The 20,394-nt window shown below is 40.0% G+C and overlaps 1 pseudogene; it reads right to left on the reverse strand.

Annotated features, from left to right (window-relative positions):
- LOC101939189 (dynein axonemal heavy chain 11-like) overlaps positions 1 to 20,394 on the reverse strand; it is a 197,639-nt pseudogene that overhangs the window by 76,067 nt on the left and 101,178 nt on the right.

Raw genomic sequence — 20,394 nt, forward strand, 5'->3', positions numbered from 1 at the left:
TTTTTTTGTGCAGGAATATATATAGAAATGTATACCTACAGGCAGTTACTCTCTAAATACAGAAATATGAAGTCCGATGTATGCATAGGATTACTTAATTTAACTGAAAATGGTAGCTCATTGACAAAAAGGCCCTGCTGGGTTCCACAACCTGGAAAGGTAGCTTTTATGAAGCAAATAATTCTTGAAGAAATGAGTAACAATGCAGTTTGTTTCATATCAGTGTCACAATATTTAGCTCTGTCATTTAAGCATAACTGCTCTATTTTTACAATGTTACCACTATTGATAAATGTGGATTACGTGGAATAAGAAAATTCTCCCTTAGGATGGTAAAGTGATTGTTTATTAAAAGACGAAAACTGCTACTTACTCATTTCACAGTCTAGATTTAAAACAAATGCTTCTATTTATTATGGTAAATTTAGGTATGACATTTCAATGATTTTGTGTCTAATATTTTTTATATTGCAATATAGTCTGCCTACTTTACAGATAATACATATGGGTTTATGTGGATCACAATTTGCTTGTGGCTGCTGTCCTGCTGTGTGGAAATGCCCATTCCTTGTTTTGAGAATAATCACAGCAACAACAAAAATTGATATTTTAGGTGGTATTTGTAAAATGAATCCAGTCCAAAATGCATTGGTTTCTGCCAGCCACCCACCATGGCTGAATCCTCCCCAGGAAGAAATCCCACTGCGGTATCATTTTGCCATTTTTAATGAGGAATTTCATCTCAGTTGCAATAAAAAAGGGGTGTGGGGGTGTTTTACTTTGTTTTTACTGAAGTGAGTCTCCCCTTAAAATCAGCTCATCATTTTATAATGAATGCAAATTTTTGGCTTCACAAAACTTGATACTTCTGGGATTAAACATTTGTTTCGGACTGACTCAGAGAAAAAATTACTTCTATTACCTCTCAGCCACCTAAACACAAAGAAAGGGTCATTTATATAATGTTCAACTCACTGGTTGGGGTGAGGATCTGACGAGACTGGGCAGCAGGGGCTGGGGGCCAGAATTCTCTCTCTCCTCTCATTTATGCAGTGCTCCCCTCACCTTCCATCCCCTTCCCTTCGTCCCCAGTTCAGGCAGGACTTACAATGAAAGGGTGGCGTACATGCTGCTGGCATTGTGGTGTGAGGAACTTGCACCTTTGCTCCACTGCGCTTTCTGGCCCCATTGGGAGAAACAGGAAGCTGGACAGGCTCACAGCTTCAATGGGATGGGCGTAGCTGTGTTATATTGAGAACCCCTGACCATAAGCAGCCCATTCTAGTGCCCCATCCTTCACCCTCTGAGATACACATGATGGATTTCCTGGAATGCCAGAGGCTCATGTTATCACCTTTTTCAAGCTCTGGGAGGGCTCTTTCCCTTTTGACAAAATTTGCAAACAGCCTAGCGGGTCTTCTAATCTTCCTCCTGGCAGCTAGTGTGGTGTATTGGGGACGATGTGCTTTAAGGGCTGAGCTTCCCAGACAGAGTCTAGGTGGGGCATGGTGAAGCTCAGCCCTTAAAGGGCACAGTCCCTAATGCTGCAACGGGGGGGGGGGGGAGGGGGTCTAGTGGGGAGGCATTCTCTGTCACAACTCCGTCCTAAGCCTCTGCTATAACATGCAAAAGTAAAATATCGTATAGTACCTTTTGACTGGTTTGAATCAAGGGAAGTAGAGAGCTGTAAGGGAGAGGAGAAAACTATTTGTAATATTGTCTCCTTACACTTTTGGACAACTCCTGGAGGGGAGCTGGTATAGAATGGACTAAACAAATGATCATTGTCAAACTTCAAATACTGTAAACCTTCCAGTTCCTTGTGGACCTCAGAATCCACCATTATATCTGGCACACACTAGCAATCTGAGCAGAGAGGCAGGGTACAGAATGGGCATGGATTCTGAACTACACATTTGGGCTGCATGGGAAGAGAGTGGACCCTAAGATCTGGGATTCAGAGTGGGGAAAGAGCCATATCCACAGATCTCTGGTACCAGGGTTAGAAGCTGGATCCCCTGATGTGGAATGTGTGGGAAGAGCATCTGTGTATGCTCTCAAATAGAATTGCAGTATTCGCAATTACAGGCATTCAAAAATCATGAGTCAACCCACCACAAATCACGAGATTGCTTAGAAATCATGAGATTTTTCAAACAAACGATATGTGTTGGTTTCTTTATATTTACCATCTGTTTTCTGAGTCTTTATGGTTCACCCATTCATGTTTTCAAGGTTTTTTCCTGCAACTATAAGGACTACAAACTTTTATTTTAAATAAATAAGAAGTTGTATGAGATTGTCATACAGTCTCTTGATTCTAAGATCTGGGTCTTTAAGGAAAACTCATGATAAACTCATGATAAAGTCTTAAGAGTTGGCAAGACTGGCCTGTTTTGGCACATTTGTAGGGCAGCATGTGGAAACTTGCACTCTACTTTCCATGTTGTACATAATCTGTGGATTAGCTTTCATTCTCCACAGCTATCAGTCTGGCACCTTTCAAAAATGCTGAACAGATATAAAAATTGAAAGAATCTAAAAGAAAATCCTGTAAACGGCCCCCCACAAGTTGCTTTGAATCACTGAGATGCCTTATATTTCGTAAGAACAAGGCCTGCTAGCAAATCAGCATTTGTTTAGAGCTCTTTTACTGTATAACATTGAACAGTTAGTCTGAAATCATTCTAAGTAATACAATATTAAGAAAAATTCCTGTAAACAGAGAAACAAACCAATTGGAACTTACTTCAGGTAGATCCACCTTCTCAATGAAACTGCTGCTGACAGACTGCAGAGCCCCCAGTGGCCAGGCATGAAACCAGTCAACAGCTGTGCAGCTCACCAGAGCTAGAAATTTCCTTCCTCTTGCTCTCAGTATAAAACCCACAGGGGAGAAGCATAACATAACCGGGAAAGCAAAAAGGTTAGCACATGATGTTAAAAAGTGTCTATGAAACAAATTTCTGTCCCAGGCCAAATTATATTCAGAACAGTATTAGCACCAAGGGCATAATGATTTTTGGAGTTCCCGCCTCCCACACCCAGCAAAACTTCAAATCCACTATTGCAGTATTCCCCCCATCCTCCTGCCTCTGCAAAAGAAAAAAAAATCATCAAACACCCCATACAGACATTCTTCTCTGACAGGCATGCGTCATGGACTGTACTATCCTCAAAACGTTTAGCCACTCTACCCTCAATAAGAGGGGGTCATAGGACAATCATCTACCTTCAAAGTCCCACTATAGCCATGCTCTCCAATTTCAATTACTCATTTCTGGTATTCACAAATGGAAGCAACATACAGAGGTAATTGGTTTGTCATTGAGGGGTTTGAATAAGAAAAAGACTGAGATGTCTGATGGCTTATTGCTAACAATTCCCATGCTTTATGTTTCCATTCTTCAAACTCAGAGCCACTCAACTTCCCATTGAAGCATTCTGGGTATTCTTATTAAAGGATTTCTCCAAGGGATTCAATGTTTGATTATAGTCTGCTAGAATTAGAATTACCAGTAGAGAGCATTCAAAACACTATGTGCAACTGTTTCTATAGTACTTTACAAAAGGCACTGCCCTAATTCATGCATAACCTTGGCTATTACTCACATCTTTATTCCTAAAGTAACTTATGTTTCATCAGGCTTTGCTAGCTTCCTCACAGGAATAAAATATTCAAGTCTCTTCTCTGTAGGAGTAGTTTATTCCATCACTTAACTGCATGGTGGTTTCTGCTTCCAATCCCCAGATCTTATGATGAGCCCTTTCAATTCCCCTTCCTTTCCTTTATTCTCACCCCAGCTTCCTTTTTCTTTTCTATTGTCTTATGAACCACTCCATTTTTTGCCACCAGGAACCTTCAGTGCTCACCCTATTACTAGGGGTATTTCTTTTACCATAACACATCACTCCAGAAACCACTGTTTTCCACCAGAGCAGATCAACCATTGTCCTCTGCTTTCATCAGTGCTGCTCACCAACTCAAGGAAGAGAAACATGGTGGATATCAAGCTTTAACCACTTCAGTGCTATCAAATATGCTAAGTAAATCTAGATATGCTATTGATTTAAAGAGACATCCATTTAAAAGAGGAGCAGTTTAAAGAAGGAGGCTGCAAAGCAACAAAAAGAAAAGCATTAAAAAGATAATCTTGATATATTATTTTCTTCATTTTTGATTTTATTAGATTTTGAACATCTGCCTTTCTTCTGTGTGTAACAAACAATGTTCTCATAGTGACAAACCAGAAGTAATTTGGCAAATTCAGTATTGGTGTAATTCCACTAACTTCAGTGCAGTTATACCAGGGATTAATTGGGCCCAACATGTGCATTCAGTAGATATGAGTAGTTAGCATGAACAATAAAATCTTTAAGGATTAAAGGATCATTTTATTTTTCATATATACTTTACTGTCATTTCAAAGGGGCAGTGGCAGCTTGAAAAATAATCACAACTTCTTTGAAAGTTTACTGCCTACTATAGTTATCTAGTAACACAAAAATTGAAGATGATATCCGGGGGGGGGGGGGGGGGGGGAAGAGTTTCTCTACTTTTTCAGTTTGTTTACTTTGTGAATTTTTCAGAACTTTATGAATAGTCAGTTTCTCTGTTTCCTCTTTGAACAGTCAGTCAGCCCCTGGCCAACGAGATTTTTATAAACACTAACAGATATGGGAGCTTTGCAACCTCTATCTTTTAAAAGTATAGAAAAAATATCAAGATAGACTATTTAAAGGTTGCTCTATCAGAAACTGGATTTTAAAAAATTGGAACATTAGAAACAAATTAAGTTGACAGTTAAAATGGTGCTTGGAGTTTTAGCAAGATGCATTAACATTTATGATACACTGCCTGGGCTTCCTTAATGCTATTTGCTTTTCACAATAAGATACTACTGCAATTTTATTCATTTGAGACTAAAACACAGTCATAAATACGTCATGATTCTACTATGTAGGCCAATCCATGGTGCACCCAACCATGTACACAGCTGGATACAAACACACACACTGCATATTGTGGCGATGGGCAATATAAATGGAGCACTGTGAAAATTAATTTGGATTAGATAGATTTTAACTCAGAAAACATTTTGAATGACAATTAAAGATGATACTTCAAAAGCAGTGATCCTCAGAAGTGTTGGTGGTGAAGTGTTGGTGCTTATCCAAAATTATCCACCCTTTTTCAGGCTTCCTGACTTCATCCCCTGCTCCCTCCTTGTTACCAGCCCAACATGCAAGAAACTCTAGCAGTCTCTCTGCTGGAGGCTCGATGCTTTTGCATTCAGATTTACCGCACTCTGGAGCATCCCTGCTCGCTCACAAAATAAAAAGTCACTATGTATTTCTTCCTTCTTCAGTTGAAAATAGTGGCTGCCTGTTGACCCTGTCTAATTGTGACTCCAGCTTTAACCACTAGGAAGTAAATTGTGTCCTTCAGTTTCATATGAATTACGTTAATCTCTGCCTAACAAAGTGGCAGGGAGAGCATGTGCTTTCATCGTCATCTTCTCTTCAAAGTGAAGGGGGAACATCTGGAAACTTACATTTGAATTATTAAAAATTCCAGCTAAGAACACTCCTATCTCTGACCCTTTATGGGAGTGGGACACTCATCTAGACTCACTTGGGATATGTTTATATTGAACCTGCGGCTGGCCCGTGCCAACTGACTCAGGCTTACAAGGCTTGGGCTACGGTGCTGCTTAATTGCAGTTTAGGGTCCTAGAGCCCACGCCCCAGTCCTAGTCCTTGGACCATGTGAGGTGGGAGGGTCCCAGAGCTCAAGCTGCAGCCCAAGCCGGAACACCTACACCGCAATTAAACAGCCCCTTCGCCCGAGCCCGTGAGCCCAAGTCAGCTAGCAGGGGCCAGTCTTCGGTGACTAATTGCAGTGAGGAGACCAGAAGGAAGCTTCAAGGCCAGCCTGGTATCCTGTGGACAATAATTTTCTTATTATCCCATTAAGGCACCACCTCTAAGTGCTTGAGCTCTCAGTCATATGCTTCTGATGGAGCTAACCTGTTGGAAAGCTGTAGATTACCCTTAAAACTGGGTTAAGCACAGACTAAGTAATGTAAGGCTTGATCAAATGGCACTGTCTGCTGCAATGTGAGATTCAGAACCTCTGTAAAGAGTTGTTTAACCCCAAAAAGGTCAAAACATAAGATGAAAATAATTTATTCTAATTTTGTATTTTTTGCAAAGCTAAAAATCGAATAAAAACAGAAGAAGAAAAGGATGTTTCTTAACCCTTTGAAAACTGGCATGATCCGGAATGCCAGCCGAAGAATTCGGAACTGAAGGTCAGTGTTTGAGGAATTTGATGGCAGATAGGAGACCAATAAAGATTAAAGAGTTACCGAAGCTATTCATCATCTGAATAAAGGCAAAGCAGCAGGTATTGATCACCTTTCTGGAGAAAGGTTGAAAGGAAGAGGTAAGGTCACTACATAGAGGTCATACAAGATCTGTGGAAGAAGTGGAATCAAGATCAAGTGACAGTCATGAAACCAGGGAATCAATGTACTATACACAACATATTAGCTATAGCAGAGCTGAAGGGCAGTTTTACGAACTGCAATAAATACCAATCCAATGTGTTACATGGCCCATGGATGTCCAGATATGACCCAAAGACAATGAAAAGGGAAGCCATAATACTTGGTTGTTAGCATGATCATCTTAATGAGTTAGTTAGTTGAGCTGGTAGTTGGATCAGAATTCTATGCAACACAGAATGGATCTGCAGCTTCTATCAATTGATGAACAGAATCTAAATATAAAAGCATGATAGCAACTGACATTGTGACTTACACCACCACGCAATTTCATAGAGTTTTGTCTGTAGTGCAGATGAGCAATAGGCAGCAAACACCCAGCGTCTAGAAAGGAGTTTAAAAAGCTGCATGGAAGGAACTCAGGGAATCAGAGGCATGAAGACAGAACGGTGCTGTCCCTATTGCACTCTCATTTTAGGTTCAGGAGACATTTGTTCCCGTTTGTGATCCAGTACTGAATATATTGCCCCTTGGTGCTTAAACTAAAACCATCAGGGCAGGAACCTTTGGTTCTAGCTGCCACCACTCAGGCTAACACATAATCATAGGGAAAAACATAACAGTCTGCACTGGCTATTATTATAGGATATTCTATAATATGGGTGCAGTGCTGTGGAGCCTGTATTACATATTTCAAGGAAGACTTACTAATGTCCTGACATGTCACAACTCAAAGAACGGATAGGCAAGGAAGACAATCATAGACCGGACCCTGTGGATCCATGACTCCATTCTTCTAATTTTCTACATAAATCTGGTTGTTGAAAATAAAGCCACCTAAAATCAAGGCAGCATCATTTTTGCTCAGTTTCATTTCCAAATTCAGGGGACAAAGAACCACACTTTGTGTTTGCCCCAGGCTAAAAGCTCAGAGAAGGGGGAGACACACACCAGGGATGAGCATGCCATAAAGTTTGGATTCTTTCCACCAGCATAATAATGTAAATAAGATCAGAATCTGGCTGTATGTGTTGCAGAATCACACAGACATGATTTTCCTCTCATTTACATTGGTTTTACACCAGCATAACTCCCTTGACTTAATACTAATTCCTGATTTACACCGTGGCAAGTGCTTTTAGGGATGTTAAGCATTTGTCAACAAAAATTACGTTTGGAATGTAATGTTATGGCATTAGAGGACTTGGGGAATGGAGGAAAATGGATCATTTCAAATATTGCTAGAGCATAGTGAGAGAGCTAGAAAACAGCATCATGTTTAGAGTAGCCTTTCATACACAGTATCAAAAGTCTAATTCAAGTTGATGCTAAACTCTAACTGCCTCATTTTCTCTCATTTGAATGTTTCACAGAATGCTGCTGCAAACACCTACATACATCAGTAACTTTGCTCATGCAAATAGTCCTGTGAAGTCAATGTGATCACCCACATAGAAAAGTTACCCACGTGCACGTTGCCAGGGTCTGGTCCAGTAATTGCACCCAACCTGTTGTAACTGACTTGAAGCTGCAGGAGTTGCTATATAAGTATTCCTTAAAATCAATGCCAACGTTATGATGTCATTTCTGTCATTCAAACGTCTTCCTCCCTCAGAAAAAAGAGAGCAAAACACAGTGATTCTAGGCAGAGTTTCCCTAATTTACTCTTGAAGGTAATATGAGGATTAAAAAGATGTTTTTTTTCAGGCCTCCGACAAGTAAATTCTTCACATTAAAAAAAAAAAAAGTCATCAATACATTGATTTTCCCTCACTAACAAAAATAATTTACCACAAACACTGTGCTTATGTGAATTCATTCTGCTGTACTTCAGCCTGGAGCAGTTATTTGTCAATTGGAAAAGAAAAAAAATTCTCATAATTCCTATTTATTAGCCCTCCTCACCTTAAACTGTCGAAAAATTCTGTCAATAAAAAATTGCCAGCCGTTTTGTCTCAAATCTGCCTGACCAACCCCTTGTAATTCCATCCTTACAGAAGAAATGATGCTATCCACTTCGCCTTCACAAACAAGTCAGGGATATCACCTTCAAACACAAGCATTTTGCTTAGCAGTATGAGGGCATTACATAGAACTCAGCCTTTTCCACCTGTCATAGATTTTTCAGCACCTCTTACTTAGAGATCCCAAAGTGCTTTACAAAAATGAATCACGTAAGCTTCTACACCCCTGTGAGATAGATTTATCACCTTCTTGCAGATGAAGTATCTAGGCCAGAAAAAGATTAAGGGCCAAATGGTGAACCCCTTACCACCATTGGTGAGCAGTTACTTGCCCAAGTAGTAGCACTGAAATTAATGGGGCTACTTGTACAAATAGTTGCTTGCTTGTGGGAGTAAAGAGTTTTCAATCTGGCCTGAAGTGACATGCCTAGTGTTATGCACTAAGGATGTCTACACAGCAGCTGGAAGGTGTAATTTCCCATGCAGGTAGACATATACACACTGGCTCTGTGTAAGGAATCAGGGCTCAGGCAGTCTGGCCTACCAGTCACAGCTGGGCTGAGGTCTTCCTACTAGGGCCAGGAGTTGCCAAGAAGGAGTTGGAGGAATCGCAAGGCCAGGTCCCATAAATAAGAGTCAGGGTCAGAGTCAGGCCAGGGTCAAAGACAGAGATCAGAGGCAGTACCAGGTTAAACTCGAGAGGCAGGAGGAGTCAGGGTCAAACTCAGGCTGGAGTCAGAGCCCAGAGATTAGGAGACAAGGCAAAGTCTGGCGTTTCAGCGGGCCATGGTCTCTGTAGTTGCTGAGACAACTTCCTGGGGCAACCCCTGAGGGTAAATAGGGTCACTTGGCCAACCAGAGGGCCACAAAGTACTGTCACTCTGGGTCTTGTGGGCAGCATGTCCTGGAACACCTACTCTCCACATTACTCCCTGGTTGTACCTCTGCATAGCCTCTTAGTGAAACTGTGGGAATATCAACTGCCCCAGGCTCTGCAGACCTGGGTTCTGGTCCTTACACTCTGAGCAAGTGCCTAAAAATAACAGTGTGGCTGCAGCAGCATGGGCGGTGGGTTGGGCAGGATTGTTTTTAGGCAGCTAGCCTGTGCTGCTACGGCCACACTGCTATTTTTACATGCTAGCTCAAGCAGACCGAGCAGGGGAAGGTCTACCTCCCCTGGGAATTACACCTCCCAGCTGTGTAGACACATGCTACATCCCTTAGCAGGGCAGCATGGTCTAGTAGATAAGACACTGGCCAGGAAGTCAAAAGATCTGCGCTCGATTCCTGGTTTGTCACTGATTCGCTGTGTAACCTTGAGCAAGTCATGTCATTGCTCTGTGCCTCTATTTCCCCTCCCACCCTGTCTTGGCTTTTTTAATTCTTTGGGGCAGGGACAGCTTCTCACTAGACACCTAGCACAACGGGGCCTGGTCTTCAATAGGCACTACTGTCATACAAATAACTAACGACCATATAGTCAGTAGCAGGAACAAAATCCAGGACTTCTGATTCTCAGTTTCCTGCTCTAGCCACACGGCCTGCTTTACCAATCATATTGCACGTGAACGATTTTGTATATGTCTTTGGATACTCTTTTATCTAAATTCTAATTATTATATCGATCATTTTCTGCTATTCCTACTACATTATTCACACTCTCTCTCAAACAAATCAAGCAATACTTCTCCATTGCATCTCCTAAGTTTTCTTTTATCTCAGTAAAACTTACAGGAAATGAAGTTTGAATCCTCTCCTTTCGTTTTATTTATTTTTAGTTAGTAGGTGCTTTTGATTCACTAAACGCCCCCCACCTCCCCACCCCCCGTCTGTCTTTCCACCTTTGTGCTTGTTCTCATCTAGAACAGGCTCTTTTGCTGTCTCTTGCTACTTCAATCAAAATGATGGTGGTCTGACTCCGAGTTACTTGGCCTGGACAGCAGTTAATTTCTTGCTTTTATCCAGAATTTCACCACGGGAACCTCTCTCATTTTCCCAGTATATCCATCTCCACTGCTCTCTTCAGTCATTATCACCAGCCCAAATTACCTCAAATGTCAATGCAAACACTGATCCATGAACTAGATGGAGTACAACAGGGGGTTAGTACGTACAATGGTGACAAAAATTCATTTGGTTTCTTTCATGATCTCTTTATCTCCAAAGCTTAAATTCTAGCACAAAAGGCTTGATTATGCCCTCCAGCCAACAACTGGACAGAATACCCCACTCCACAACCACAGCTATGATTGCCCCCTAGGGTCACAGTGGGTCCAAAGATTGCCCTGGCTTTAAAATGGACTTGCTGGCCTTTGAGCTTCCTCTGTTCTGCCCTGAAATACAATAAAATAAGCATGTGAGCTGGTAAAAAAAAAAAAAACTCCCTGAAATTTTTTCTAACAAAAACCATTCAGTTGAAACTTTTTATTCTTATATTCTTATATTCTTAATTCTTCATTTCAGTTGATTTTTTGAAAACAAACATTTTGGGGTTTTTTATTTTTATATTTTATTATTTATTTTTATTGTCAATGTAAGGATTTTCTGTCTCCCTCCCTTCCTTTTTTCCCTCACTTTAATTATAACTACTACTCTTTAACTTGACATAATTTCCTCAATTTTTGAAAAATTTTGGACTGGCAATATTACAGTGTTTCAATTTTTCCTTTTAGCACTCTGTAAGTTTTCCAAAGTTGGAATAGTTTTGAAAAGTTAGAGTGGAAAACAAAACTGAGAAAAAGCAAAACCTTTAGATATGATTCTATTGATTCAGTGGCCAAAAAAAGGGGAGGAGTGGGGGAGAGGTAGGGGAAAAAATTCAAAATGTTGATTTTTTTTTAAAAAAAAACTAAAAAAAAATTTCCTGTCAAAAAATTGTGAGCAGCTCTAACGGGACCAAATGCACACAAAATCATCCAACTTCAAAGTCATTTCTTTCAGCTTTTCTCCCTTTATTTCTTTATTCCTTTCTCTTGTTCTCTTCTTCCTAGGGTGACCAGATGTCCCGATTTTATAGGGACAGTCCCGATTTTGGGGTCTTTTTCTTATATAGGCTCCTATTAACCCCCACTCCCGTCCCGATTTTTCACACTTGCTGTCTGGTCACCCTACTTCTTCCAAGTGTCTGTCTCTACTTCCATCTTCCACTTTCTTCATCCCATTTTCTCTTTTGCTTCCTTCCTTTGTGTTCTTTTCCTGTCTCTCTCTCATTTCCCTGCTCCACTTCTCCAGAGGATCTTTTACCTCTGCCCTTCCCCCAGCAGCTTTATGTCCTTTCCTAGCTCTCGGCTGTACTCCATTCCTGGTTCCCTCTTCAACTTCTAATATTTTCTCTTCCCTGAAATCTTACCTCAAAACATCCTTTCCCCTCACTACCTTCTTTAACCCCACAATCGCTCTTCATTACCCTCATGTTCATTTCCCTCCCTCCATCCCATTCTCTCTTTTGGCTCCTCTCTAACTACATGTTTAGCAGAAGACTCTAGCATCTACTTCCACTGCTCTTGCTTTGGGATTGGCTCTTGCCACTCATGTTCCAGGATGGGCTTCCAGGGTATGGGATTTTTTTCTTTGAAAGGTCTCTCTCCTTCAGGGATCTCTTCTCTGTGTAGCCCAACATTTATTGGGCTGTCCATGCGCTTTCTTTAGCTCAAAGCTAGCATTACAACAAGGCAGCCAAGCAAGAATCAAAAGGTCAATATTGCACTGGTATGATGTGTCAGCTAGATATGGTACAACAAGAGCATAGATTGCTATACCAGACTGTTGCATACAATGCCTCAGTTCAAGCATCGGATATATCGGCATATTCCTGTGCCCAAAAATCAGCACAAGATCTTATGATGGATAATAAACTAACTGGAGTGACGTTAAGTGGCATTGTTAGTAACAGGGGACACTTGGTATCACCATAGGTATGTGCTTAATCTACACTACCGCTAAACATGATGTAATTTATGTCACTCAGGGTGTGGAAGCCATGTCTACTTACACTGGGCTATGTCAGCGGGAGAGCTCTCTCCCATCAACATAGCGTGTCTTCACCAGACGCAGCTGTACCAATGTAGCGCAGAAGTGAAGATAAGCCCTTAGTCTAGGAATCAAGAGTCTGCTACCCCTGCTGCTTCTTAATTAGGGTGTCACTCTTGGCAACAAATCTGAGGTTTTATTACCTGATTAGCTACAAAGTTAATTTGTAAGAAAAGACATAATTCACTTGTCTGAATGATTAAGATGCAAAATATGAAATGAATGGGAGATCAGAGTTAGTTAAGATGGGATGGTCTTAATTTTTGGTCAGTAATTCATTTACCCCTGTGGGGATTCATGGATTTTAATTTTACATTTTATTTTAAGTGATAAGAGACTCAATCTTATTGTCATGGATTTCAGTGCAGCACAATGGGGCCCCAATCTCAGTCAGAATCTTTAGGTGTAATACAAATAAGAAATAATAACTAAGATACCTACTTAGTAATATCAAAATTTCTATAAGAAATTTCAGCACTGATATCACCGAGATTCAATGCTACTTCTGATTTTTCAATCAGTTCCCCAGAGATAGCAATACACAGGTGTCTTGACCTTAAATTTAGGTAATTATAATTAAAGATCTCATATGCCATTCAAAAGCATCTGTAGCTCTCTCTCGCTCTCTCTCGCTCTCTATTGTCTAAAACCATTATTCTGCATGTAGTTCCTTTTTTGTTCTCTGCTTCTTTGGACCACTTCCAAGATTTGGTTGGTGGTTATTTAAACCCTTTCTCCGTGTTCTGGTATTTTGTGCTTTGCCTCCTCTGATTCATGGATTATTCCACTCTCAGTGAGATATTTTTTATACCCATTCACAGCCATTCTTCATCCCACATATTGTAAATATAATGCCCATCTAATCAATCATTACTTCCATATCTCAAAATAAAACCATCCTTTCCTTATTAAGTTGAGCAAATTAGTCAAATGAATGTTTTCTAAAACTTGCTGCCTTTTTAGGTCCTTTGGCTCCCAGCCTGTCTCTCTCCCCCACCCCCTTTATAGTCCTTTGATTTGCAAACAGTACCAATTTAGATCAATTAGTGTTTATGGGGATATTTTGGCCTTCCTGATTTTACCATAATAATTTAGTTTTATAGACCACAATGACGGTGGAGGGAGCATCCCCCTTCCCAGAAAAGCAGGGTCAGGGGTGGCATATAACTAACAAATAATGGTTTCTGACCATCCCCCCTCTAAATCTGAGCTCAATTGATTTTACTTTCATAAGAACGGCAATCATATAAGAGGGAATGTGGTATAGTTAAAAAAAACAGAGTTTTATATATTACAACTTCTACAACAGACTTGCTGTATTATGCTGGGTAAATTACTACTTAGCAGCTCTGTGCCTTAGTTTACCAGTCTATACAAAGGCTAAGAAATGGTGCCCACTTCAAAGAGGTGTGGTGAGTCTCTGTTTATTAACTGATGTTTGTGAACCTCTGAGATCCTCAAATGAAAAGCACAAAATGTTATAATGCAATCAATAATAATAATAATGAATTGCAAAATGCCATTGTTTGTAGCTTCCATATAAAACAAACGTGCGGACAATGGTTTGATTCTGCTCCCACTTACACCAGTTTAAGGCCCCAGTTCAGTAAGGCACTTAAGCATGTATCTAACTTTAAGAACATGAGTAGTCCCATTGAAGTCTGAGACACAGCACACATGCTTAAAATCAGGAACCTGCTTAGGTACCTTTCTGAACTGGAATTGAGTCAGGAGTAACTCCAGTAAAGTCAGTGGCATTACTTCATAATAGAAATAGAATCGGGATCAGGCACATCAGACAGATTCCAGATTCCCCTCCCCCTTTCAAAATGTGTTTTTAATAAGAAATCCCATATTTTAATAAATTGCTTTCTCTTTGAGTCATCACAGAGTGTTCATGAATTAATGCAATTCAATACAGTCTGCAGAGCTGCATCTGTTTCTCTATGGAGTCTCCAGCACAAATCCTGTTCTGGTGAAGTCTTACTACTGTCCTAATGGAGCAAATGGCTAAAGACAGAATTCTTTCTAATGTGTATGTGATATATATACAATTAAATTCCTGTTATAGTGAAGAATCACTGTCAGCAGAGATTATTTTAATGGATGTACAGTAGTACTCTAAACTAAGTCTTCACCATCTGTTCATCTTAATTATAAATGCAAACACAACATATCTTACATTAGCATCAGAACATAGTGAAATATCAGCGATTGAAATGCCCATACATGCTCTTTGTACAATACTGAATGCATCTGTGCTATTTTTCCTCTCTCTCCCCCACCCACCAACACAAATTGGAACAGGGGAAGGAAAGTGCTTATTCCTCACAGATAATTTCCTGACATGGTTGAATATTTTCCTGGCAAACAAGGATTAATTATAGAGAATTTTAATACATTATGCCTCAGAACACTTTCTAAAAGTATGCAGTGCAATAGGACTACCACTTAATTTTAGCTCTTTTTAGTTGTCTTGGTTTTTTCCCCGTTTAGCCGGTAAAAGCTGTGAGAAACAGCAAATTCACTCTAATCCTAATAAATCACTAGCTTGCAGATAAAAAATAGCAGAAATAAACTTGAGCTTTTCTTTTTTCTAACTGAAATTTAAAAGAAAGAGACAAATAAAAGGCAATATAAAACATAAACACTTGATTGGGAAAGTTTACGGATATCCATACATTTCCTTTTTGATGTGGCTCTCTATGGCTTTGCAAACTCATTATTGGGAAGACAATAAAACATGTCAGACCATGGTCTAGCATCTAGATGGTGGAGGTATGGATTCATGGTCTCCTTTAATTTCATAGTTATACTATTAGGTGTTGGATTCTCTCTGTTTATATTGGGGCTGTAGCATCACTATAGTTAATATTGAGACTAGTTTACTGTTTAACAGCCCATTTCTCTATATGCTCTAAAATCCACATGTTGACTCATCTTGAAAATTGCTGTGTCTCATGGGAATCCGGGGTAGGATTAGTGAGCCAAATTTGAAGCTGCTTGAGCAAGGGGTTTTGGAGATACAGCCCCCTCCCCCATAACATGAAACCAAAGCAAAGCAAGTCATTGTGATTCTCATCAATGCTAGCATGATCAAAGGGTTTGTTGATCATTAGGAAATGCACCCATAAAACAGAACTTTATTCTAAGGACTAGTGTAAGGTGCTATTGATTATTTCAGCACCAGGATAGTCATCAGTCAAAACATGAAAAATAAAACACACAAAACAAATTTCAACATTCTACAATAATTCCATCCAATCGACACAAACCAAGTGATCACCCCTATCAATTTCATTCCTCAAAGAGCAGTAGTTCCTGTGAAAATGGGTTCGGAAGGAAATGTCAGACAGTAGAAAAATCTTAGACACATGGTCCTTTTTAAAGCAAATCTCAAATGATATTCCCTCACCCCAAACTGCTATGGGGGGGGACGGGATCTCAAGCAGCATCCAAACTAAAATAAACTCTTAGAAATAATATTCTAACCCCAAGAGAGAGAATTTTTCTATATCATTTTAATTTCTGTTAAAATGAAAATCCTGGTGTAATGTTAATTGTCATGTTTCTACTGCCCCAGCACAATATTGCTATGCTACCACAGGGTCTGGGTAGAGTTTGTGGTGCAAATCTGGGCTCATTTGATCAAAGGTCCAATATATGGTTGCCCATATTATGACCTGCTTTTAATTTTCAAAATGCTCCAAAATCCAAGTGCATAGTGAGATTATGTTGAATATTGGTATGCCTGCCTCTCTTGGTGCAGGCATTCCTCAAATGTAGCACCTTGCAATAAGGAGCTGATTTTAATATTCAAATTGCTCTAAAACCTATGTGCCTACCAAAGCTGTCTTGAAAACTGATATTTGACAATAGGGGCTGCGGGAGAGTCGAAGGAGAACACCCACTGAGGTGAATGGGCTATTGTGTCAAGCTGTATTCATCACCATGGGGTTTTCAGATGAATTGAAATGATTGGGCCACTTCGCACCTCTACAATGCTACAGAGGGTTGTGCAGAGCCCCTTCCCACTATCCTAACCCCCAAAGGGGAGTACAACGTATGGGCTACCCTCACTCCCCTGTGCTGCCTCCAGCTGATAGATGTGCTCCTCACAGCCTGTTGGTTGCCACCTTCCTTTCTCCACAACTTTTACTGGGGGGGATGAAAGGCTCAGGAGGAGGGCAGAGCTGGTAACTGAGTTAGTGAGGTGTTCCCAGGAAGCCTCCTTCTGTCTTCAGTTATACCACCACTTCCTCAAGACAAGGAAATCTCACTGCCCAAAAACACCCTTCCAGAACACTGAATGCACGGATGCTTAACCCACAGAAAATCAGGCAATAAAGAGTCACAGCACACACCCACACTATTCTCTTTGAGTGACATTTTAGCACTCTCTTCTTCCCAGAGATGGAGCACTGCAGAGACACAGCATATGGATAAAGTAAAAGAAACTGTCAGACCATGTCCTCACTAAGGGAGAGGTCACCTTTAGGTGGCCTCCCTTAGAGAACACCAGCTAGCTACACCTGGCCTCTATTCGACCACTTCACTTACCATGCACTAAACCCCCAAAATTGCCTGATGGTACCATCCCATGCCCCTTGTCCAACGGATTCCCTCTGGAACAACATCTGCACTTATCCCAGCTTTGTCATGCCTGCTACCAGACTGCTGCAAATCCCCACTGCAAGAATAGACTATTGTGCTCCTCAAGTTTGCACAACCCACATAACTCAGCACAGAAACGAGGGGTCCATGATCCCTTTGGGTGCAGAGCCACCTCTCTTCATGTCACAGTATGAACTGTGGCAACCTGCTGCCAATAATCACTGTGTTATGGACAGCAGTATTCACTAATGCAGGGAAGGGCAGGTGGAGTTCATGCAGACAAATGAGAGAATACAGTACACCACATAAAATGGTCCATTTACTTAGTTCCTCAGGTCTGTTTATAATAGGGCAGCCCTAGCTGAAACATATTTCTAGAGGGGAATAAGGCACTGCTTGTCAATAGTTATTTTGCATTAAAGTTGTTGGGCCATGCACAAACACATACCTTTATAAATTTGGCCCAAAGTGTATTAGTTGCCTAGTGGGATTTTCAAAAGTACTTAATTCCCATCGAAACTCCTATTACCAAATCCAGCCCAGGATATGGGAAATCTTACAAGAACATCCATTCTCACAAGTTTTTTGCCAAAGATGAAGGAAAGCTTGGGGGTGGAGGGAGCGGATCTTTTGAGATTTATACTAATTTGGATCTAAGTCTTATGGGAACAGCTAGTGAAATTTCAGCACACTCAAACCTGAATATAAACTCTACTCCTAGTTCAGCCTGAAACCCAAATTCCAAACTTTGGCCTTCAATCAATCAAGATTCGGATACCTCATCAGACCACCCTTCGTATCAACAGGGAGAAACAACGATGTAAATAGGTGACAAATCAAAGTATAAGTATTGCATACTGTAAGTCTAAGCTAAAGTATTTTATTAGACAATCCCTCACCCACTTTTGCCAGTTCTTAGAACTCAGTAATATGCACTTCAAAGAGACGGCTGGTATCAAGTTGTTAAGAAGGCCAAATGAACTCAAACACAGGTGTGTAATGTAAGACTGCAGATTAGCCTGCTTGATGTAGTATCATTAAACATTTTATCACTCACAAGTGTCTATGAGGACAATATAAGGACCAAGCCTCACCCATCTAAAAGCAAGCCTTCAACTACTTAAGCAAAAGTAGGTTTGGAGAGCGATCTCCCAACAACTTTGTACTTTGAAAAACAATGTCATGAAAGCACCACAAATCATTAATAATGACACTTTGTACTCATGACATGAAAATGTGAGCACCTTACATTGCGCCATTTTAAATAACAATATTAAAAGGGAAAAACATTTTGTAATAAACAGCATTTTTGCTGATTGCACATGATTATGTTAAGCAGATTGTTCTACTGGTGTCACAGAGGTGACTTAATAGCTAGCTCCTATAACTAATCTCCACAGCTGACCTCTCCCCTCTGTTGATGAAGCCTATTCAAATCCTGCTGCCCTTTGCTCATTTTAAGATGTTATATTTCTGATCATGAATATATTTGTCAATGTTCTTTATTTTAAACCTGCAAAGATTTCTCCGGTGGTCTTCTTAACCTGCATGATTTGAGTTTTATATATTACTTTATAAAGTGCAACAAAAATTAGTTTTCATTGTTGTTATTATTTTTTACCTGATGCTTGCATGTCATTAATTAAAACAAGAAAAGACTCATAGGGTATCTGAGCACCTGTGAGAAGGAACAGTGCTAATATTCTTCACTACAACTTTAAAATAAAGGGTGGAAACATCACTCGGAGATAGGAAATACAATAGGTCATTTCCACAATATGAATATACATAAACATTAAGAAAATCACTCCCTTGGAAATATCACAAATTAAAAGTTAAAAATCTGTTTTATTAAAATAATATGAAAGGAATTTGTATTTATGATATATATTTCCTCATATATATGCACACATTCCCTGTGTAGACACACACATGCATGCCTACTTAAAATCTACTGAACACAAAACACAAACCCACAGGACAAGCAAGATGCCAATAGTCAATTAAAAAAAAACCCATAACCTGAAAGAGGTTAAAAAGCAACTTAAAAATAATGATATCTGGAACAGGAGATATTCAAAGTTACTATCAAGGTCAAAAAAAAGGTGAAGAGGAGAGAAGTAAGCATTCCATATGAGAAATACAGACTGTAATAAATGGATCCCTTAAGGCCTGCAAGCAGATTGCCACAAGCAAAACACAAATCCCTAGAGGGCAGTACATAATTAACAATTTGAAGATCTAGCCACCGTCAAAAAGAAAGACAGGGAAGGCTACCCAAAAAAGTGAACAATCATTTTTCTCTCAGATCTGCTTGCTGATTACCCTATAAGCCCATGCTGGTTGTTCCTCAGACTGTATTTTCCTACTTTCCATCACAAATGTTTTCCTGTATGCTGTTTAGTTTTCCAGTAAAATGCTGGGATTCTAGACAGGACACATTGACTATAACTAGTAAGAGAGAAGCAGTGAAACAAGCATTTCTGAAGGCGGGGGGAGCAGGAATTTAAATCATTGTGAATATCAGGAAGATACATTTCAGCCAGATTATAAAAGTCAAGTAAAACTTGAGTAGATGGTGTTTTGTGAAAAGCAAACCATGATGCTATGGAGTACATAAATCAGATTTAAGGACCAATTCATGAAAAACTCTGACTCGTATTTTGGGATCGACAGAATGGTCGTATGAAAGAGAAGAACAACGGGATGTTTTTGTACTGTTGTTTCTAGATAAGTAACATACATACAATATCTGTGCATCTGCTGAAACCCCAAAGAGCATGCAACTCAAAACTGAGATGCACGGTTCAGAGCAGGCTGAGCAGATGAACATGAGGTACAGCTGGTTCATTCAGTCAGGCACCGATCTAGCATTGAGAACCACATGGGTGGCACCCACATATAGCCCCATTCACTTCAATCGGTCATCTCTGTGTGACTCTGAGTTGCATCTGTGGAATTTGCAATGCAAAATCTGGGCCAAATATGGTATGGAAACATTCAAAAGGGAGATATATTTTAAAAAGGTGATGAGAGGAAAATACTGAAGGTCAACTGTATTGATCACATCTGCTTATTTTCTAGGCCCTTGGGAATGTCAAAGCTACAGTAATTCTATAGATCACATATGGGGCCAAGTTAACCCCTAGAATAACTCTACTAAATTCAGTATAGTTGCACTAGAGATAAACATGGCCTGTTCATTTGTAATTTTTCAGCTATAGATCATTTTGTCCCAACAATAAGTTACAGATGGTAAATAATGTTAATGTCCTTTT

The sequence above is a fragment of the Chrysemys picta genome, chromosome 11 (assembly GCF_011386835.1).
Source record: "Chrysemys picta bellii isolate R12L10 chromosome 11, ASM1138683v2, whole genome shotgun sequence".
Lineage (NCBI taxonomy): Eukaryota > Metazoa > Chordata > Testudines > Emydidae > Chrysemys > Chrysemys picta.